This window comes from Crocuta crocuta, unplaced genomic scaffold (genome assembly GCF_008692635.1).
Source record: "Crocuta crocuta isolate KB4526 unplaced genomic scaffold, BGI_CrCroc_1.0 scaffold123, whole genome shotgun sequence".
NCBI classification, from domain to species: Eukaryota; Metazoa; Chordata; class Mammalia; order Carnivora; family Hyaenidae; genus Crocuta; species Crocuta crocuta.
Genome location: NW_027528865.1, coordinates 1,340,480 through 1,347,328, shown reverse-complemented (window position 1 = coordinate 1,347,328; position 6,849 = coordinate 1,340,480).

Here is a 6,849-nt window from a genome sequence, read left to right as displayed (position 1 = left end):
AGGTGAGGGAGGGGCGGTGGGGGCGGGCAGGGGAGAGGAGAGCAGAGAGGCTGCCCAGTGCCACTGGTTCAGAACAAGGCCTGCAGATCATCCAGAGCGCCAAATCCCTGCAGCTACAGAAGTCTCCCAGCCGCCCACGGGGTGCCCAGCGGGCCCGGCTCTTAGGCAGGGTGCACACCCGAGAGCAAAGAGAAGCAGACCCAGGCCCTGTTGGTGGGGGTTTTCTCCACGTCCTGGAGGGTGTGAGCTTCTTCCTCGAATGCGGCCATGAAGTGGGCAGGTCAGTGCGTGGGAGGCAACACCCCCTCTGGCCGCTGCAGCCATCTCAAGTAAGGCGGAGTGATCCGGCTTGAGTCTGCAGCGATGAGATCCTGACCCTGACTCCTAAAGCAGGCTGCCCCTCCTTCCACCTCTTTCTTTTCCCACGGCTCTGGTCTCTATACGGATGATTGCTTTACTGCACAGCAGGTGTCCGGCATCATCCTGAGCACTTTACAAATGGATGTCAACGTTGTTCCCACTTTGCAGATGCAGATGCTGAGGCACAGGGGAGGTAGTAACTTCACAACCGAGATCACAGAGCTGGGGACGCACGGTGGCATACCATGGCGTCACCCGGACTCCATGCCCTCAACCATCTCCAGAGGCTGTGTGTTCTTCCTTTGAAGGAAGGGCTTGCCGAGCAGGCGCCCTGAGCCAGCAGGTGGAAGCCTGGTCCCAGGGGAGGGGCCTCCATGGGACACATTACAATTCCCACTGCCTGGGAGATGGAAAAAAAATGGACTGTCCCCAAGCAGTTTATAAATCCGTATACAATGAGTCGTTGACTGTATGACTAGAGAAAATGCTCAACACAGGAGTAGAGATTGTAATTACATCCCCGACCCCTGCGAATCCCATGGAGACATGGTTCTGTGATACCAAGAGTGAGGTTTTAGGCTCAGACCTGGTTTCTGCTGACCATCTGCAATGGGGGTGTCAGAGCGCCTCTACTCTCTCACCTTTCCCGTGGGCAGCAGCTTTATGGAAGCAGGTCGAGCCCTCGGCAGACCTAATGAGGATCCTGGAAGCAGTAAGTGAAGATCTCGTCAAGTGGGTGCTGATGAACGCCTTCTCATCACGTGATGCGCGGTCCAATGACGAAGCCACTGCAGACCACCGAGAACCAGGCCCTGGGTGGCCACACGGGAAGAGCACTGGACGGCTTTACAATCTATCAGCAAATAGTGCACAGAATCAGTGTGACACCACTTGCTCTTTCTCCCACTTGAAGAAAGTGTCCATTTCGGACACCAGCTCATAATCAGCACGAGCTCTCGAAGCCGGGGAGGGCAGCGAGCACACAGTGGGCACTCAATACATGTTTGCCAAATGAATTGTGCTTATTAGACTGTTCAGAGGTATGCTTTATCGATCTCTCTGTCTTCGGCAAGCGGAGGGGGTGAGCAGCTTAACGGGAGCACAGTATCTGAAGACATTTCTGTCTCCCCTTAGGCCTGTTTTTCAAAGTTTTCACTGCAAATTATATGGCTATTTAAACCAACAGCAAGTTGGAACGTGGCTTCTCCCAGCATGACAAGCCACAGTCGCTCATGTGCCCTGTAAGTCTCTCAGCTTATTTAGAAGGCTGGTGGTGTTGTTTTTCTAGATTAGGTCTAGGAGCCCCTCTGGGGCTCAGCAGTTGAGGCTCTGACTCTTGGTTTTGGCTCAGGTCATGATCTCAACCGTTTGTGGGATCGAGCTCCGTGTCGAGCTCTATACTGACCGTGCAAAGCCTGTTTGGGATTCTCTCTCTCTCTCTCTCTCTCTCTCTCTCTCTGTCTCTCTCTCTCTCTGCCCCTTCCCTACTCACTCTCTCTCAAAATAAATAAGTAAACTTTAATAATGAATGAATGAATAAATTAGGCCTTGAAAAATCAGCCTGGAGAATCAGAATCCCGCACGTCCTTAAAGCTTCTGCCGGGGTGTCGTGCGCCCAGAGCCTCCTCCGGGTCCCCCGCAAGCGGCTCACTTGTCCCCATGGCCCACGTGGCCTCCCATGTCACACCTGTGCCGTTCCCGGCCATGTGCCCACAGCTGTGAGCTTCACTCCAGGCTTCTCTACGGGTTGCTCATGATGTATCATGGCCAAGCCCATCCGCTGCCTGATTTCATAAGATCCATAAGCTAAGATTGTTTTTTTAATACTTTTTAGACCTTATTTATTCATATACTTAGGGATTTACAGAATAATCGAGCATAGAGAACATAGAGTTCTACATACCGGCTCCCCACCCCGGTACGCACTTTGCCCTATTAACATATCACATTAACGTGGTATATTTTCTAACACTATGACCCCGTCTTGTTACAGTGTTAACCAAAGTCCAGAGCTTACGTGGGGGTTCACTCTCTGTTGTGTATAGTTGTGTAAGTTTAGACCCAAGGTTCACAGCCCCTAAGTACCCTCCTGCCTCACTTATTCAAGAAACCCAGAGGAACATAATACTTCATGACATGTGAAAATTATGTGAAATTCAAATTGCAGTGTCCGTAAATATTGAGACCCAGCCGTGCCTGTTTGCTTACATGTGGTCAGCAGCTTCTCTCCTTCCACAACAGATGTGAGTCCTTCCAATAGAGACCATGTGACCTGAAAAGCCCACGATATACCCAGCAAGACCAGTTTGCTGACCTCTGGTCTAGACCATCATTTCTGGGAAGTCTGAGTTGTTGGGTCTTGGTGCTTAGTGAAAGGGTCTGATCGTAGACTTTAGCTATANGCGTGAGCAGGGGAGGATCAGAGAGAGAGGGAGTCACAGACTGAAACAGGCTCCAGGCTCTGAGCTGGCAGTCAGCACAGAGCCCGACGCGGGGCTCGAACCCACGAACTGCGAGATCATGACCTAAGTGAAAGTCGGACGCTTAACCGACTAAGCCACCCAGGCGCCCCACAACAGCCCCTTCTGAAATGTTAGCAGTTGTTTCCAAAGCCAGCTCTCCCCCGGAGCCCTAGAGTCCTTTCAACCACTTTGCTAATGGTCTTCATCACCTATGTCATGGGGGCGATCTGACCTATAAAAGGTTATTGGTTTGATGGTTTGTTGAAATTTGAGGTTAATAGAATAAGAACAGTCCCACTCAGTGGCAGAACTATTCCAGAACCATCTCCACCACTGATGTCAAGGTGAAGACGATGCTCCCTTGGTCTTCACCGTCCTACGACCAAACACCACTTGTCTGTTGTCTACACTGCAAGAGGGAAGTGTCTCCGACTTTCCTCAAATTGTTTTATGTTTGTCTTTGATGTTTGGAGAGAGATACTACCATCTTAATTTCAAATACAAGAGAACAGAGGCTAAGAGTCCGCGGAAGCCTAGCCAGAACCTCCCGGGAGTAGGCGGCTGAGCCAGAGAGGGCCAGAGCTAAGCAGGTGCAAGCTTGTTTTGTTTGTTTGTTTGCTTGGTTTATACAAAGACAAATTAGCTTCCAAAGTTTCTAGGAGTCTCTTAGATAAAAAGTCACTTTCAGTCTTTTCATTAAAGATGTTGACCAAGTGTGACACAGAAGAAAAGTTTGAGAAGATTTGGAAGTTCAGATTTGGAAAGGCTCTAAGAGCAGGATAAAAATACAGGGTTTTCTGTTCCAATTAGAACTGAATGTTAGAATGAATTGGTATCAGGTCACCGTGACCCATAAAACTTGGCTCTTCTCTCTATGGGAAGCTTTTTCTTGTTGTTTTCGCTGAAAGGGCCTTTTCTTTTAAAAACCTGGAAAATGCAAAAGAGAAGTGAGAAGGGAAAGCTCCCTCAGATGCAGGTGACTTCACATCCTGGTGCAGCTTTGTCCCTGTGGACGAGAGCAGGCGATTGATTTATGGCCAAATTATTTGATTTCAATGACTGTTCCTCGGCCGTTAGCCTTACCCCCCTGCCCGGCTGGGAGAGTCGGCATCTGTGGGGGTGGGCAAGCTCACAGACGACCTCAGTGTCCAGAACCATCCTACGCACTTAGCCCTGCACCCAACTGAGTCACGCCTCTGGTGGCATCTTGAATTGTGAAATTCGTCTCTTATTGCGGCTGAAGTAGACATTTTTGTTAACACTTGCCAGAAAACCTATCTGGGTGGTATATTTCATGAGCACATGGATGTTACAGACTGAGAACCCCCCACCAACGCAGGGAAGCCCCTCGTTAAGGGGATTTTCCCCCTTTTCTTCATAAATGCAGCTGCTGCGACATTTCCTTCTGGCAAGAGTGCGCAGGAGACCAATCGGAGACCCACACAAATTGGTGTTTGTTTTTATGCAGCCATATTTTCTCCTTCCAAAAATGGGCTTTGCATTTATCTTTAGTTTATCGTTTTAAATGCTTGTTAAAATGTGTCTCAATTTGGCCATGTTTAACTGATTTTCCTTGGAATATGGGCACATTTGCTGCCTGTATTCAGAGATCTTTATTATGTTTCCAGTAATTTTTCTCTAGTTATGTCATTGATGATTACTTTTGTTTTGGTAGCTCTGGTATCTTCCATAGCAATGTCTATAATTCTTAGCACTGGTTTCTTATCTATAATTATCCATTTTATCACAGCTCTTCAACTTTTCTGCCAGCATCATACGAGGGCATCTCAAATTCTCAAATTTTCCCTGTGCCTGTATGAATATCTTAATGGGAACTTGAGAGAACCTGGGTTTTTTTTTTTTTTTTTTGTTTATTTATTTTTGAGAGAGAGAGAGAGAGAGAGAATGAGCAGAGGAGGGGCAGAGAGAGGGAGACACAGAATCTGAAGCATCTCCAGGCTCCGAGCTGTCAGCACAGAGCCCGATGCGGGACTCAAACTCACAAAACACAAGATCATAACCTGAGCTGAAGCCAGACACTCAACTGACTGAGCCCCCCAGGCCCCCCAGGAGAACCTGTTTTAAAGAAAGGTTGCTGCGTCTGCTGTGTGTGTGGCCTGGTTAAAGACCTTGAAGAATTGTAAAGCCTTCCAACTTGACTCACATGAAAAAAATCTTAGCCACCAAATGGCAATAGAAACCCAGGCTAACATTATAATAGAGAGATCATTTCTCTTCAAGTGTACTAATCGTAGGACACTTTTCTCGTTCTCGGGATAGAGAACAAAACCCAGATCCCTGATCTCCTGGGGAGACATCTGATCAACAAAACAACTAAGTGAATTATCGAATGCATCCAAAGGTGCTAAGTACCTAGGAACAAAATAAGGACGGAAAAGTAACTAAGGCGCATGGGGTTTGGTGCGTGCAAGACATTTCTGAGTATACACTTGTGTCCTCTGTGTTAAATGTCTGGTTCCTGACACTCAGGAGCCAACACCGACCACCCGTGTGACGAACTTTCATGCACAAAGGACACGTTTCATGCACACTAGTCAACCACAGGAACTTTCTAGTTGAAGCTCTTGCCCCATTAACACCTTTAGGGCAGAGGAATGGAGTTGAGAGATATTGCTCCTTCCCCAGATGGTGCATTCGCGAGGAAGCCAGCCTCCTGACTCCCGCCACACGGCAACTCACCTCCACTCGGATCCTCTCCGCGGGGAGCGAGGGGGATGGGAGTGGCTCTGGGGCTGCTGAGTGCCGCGGTCCCCCTTCAGGGTTGGCCGAGAGCGGGCTGGAGGGCGAAGTGGACAGTGAGCACCAAGTAGGTTTCAAGCCTCCCAGAAGCAACAGCTGCTTCTCCCGATATCGCGCCCCTGGTCCCCAGGGGGAGTGGTGGGAAGAAAGGCACCCCCCCCATAATGTCCGCATCCTAATCCCTGCAACCGGCTTAGCTAACAGGGCAGAGGCCCTGCAGACAGGATTTAGCGAAGGGTCTTGACATCCTGGATTGTCCAGACGGGCACACTTGAAGCAGGGGACATGAGCACAGAGGCTGGGGTGGCATTGACATCATCACTGGCTGTGAAGAGGGAGGAAGGGCTCGAGCGGATGAGTGCAGGAGCCTCTAGAAGCTGGAACCGGCCACCAATCAGCTTCTCCCCTGGAGCCTCTGGAAAGACCCAGCGCTGCCGACAGCCTGATCCTGCCCCCGGGGAGCCACACCCGCCTTCCAGCCCCGGAGCTGGGGGGGTCTGTGCCGTCTAGCTGCCCCTGTGCTGGCCATTCGTTGTGGCAGCCACAGGACACCCACAGAGGCGCTCCTTCGGGCCTCCCCTCCAGCCCCGCCAGGCCAGCGGAGCAGGCTCGTGGAGCCCGGAGGCATCGCCACTCTGCCGAAGCCGTGGGCTCCGTAGGGCATGGGGTTCGGGTCTGTCTTGCTTGCTGCTGTGACCCCAGTGCCGTAACAGTGTCAGGGACACACCCCGGGATTTGAACACGCAGAGTCCTACAGAAGCCCTGCGTTAAAGAAAAGGGCTTGGGAACAGCCTGCTTTCACGCCTGAGTTATGGGCTGCTCAGAGATACAGCCTGAAGTCTAAGCTTCTCTAGCTCGAGGGGGACACACCGCTGCCTGGGAATCCGCATTTCGACAAGTGGCCTGGAGCCCTGGGAGACTGGCGCCTCCAAAGTGCACGCACAGGCCTCCACCTGTCTTCCACGAGAGACCTAGTTCCCACGCGTCAGAAAGGAGCCACCTCTCCGCGGTCCCCCTTTCTCCTTCTGAGCAGCTGAACCAGGACCGGGTCGGGAGCGCAGCAGCCTGCTGGCTAACGAAGGCGAGGGTTCGTCTGAAGCTGCCTCTGCAGCACAGAGCCGCCTATTTACACGAAAGAGACGGCGCTTCCTGCCTGACTGTCTCCTCCCCAGGAGCCGACACAGAGCAGGTGGCAAGATGCCACCGTGAAGAAAACGGAGCTTCCGGGCATGACTTTTGGGTGAACACTCTAGAAAGGATGGGCATA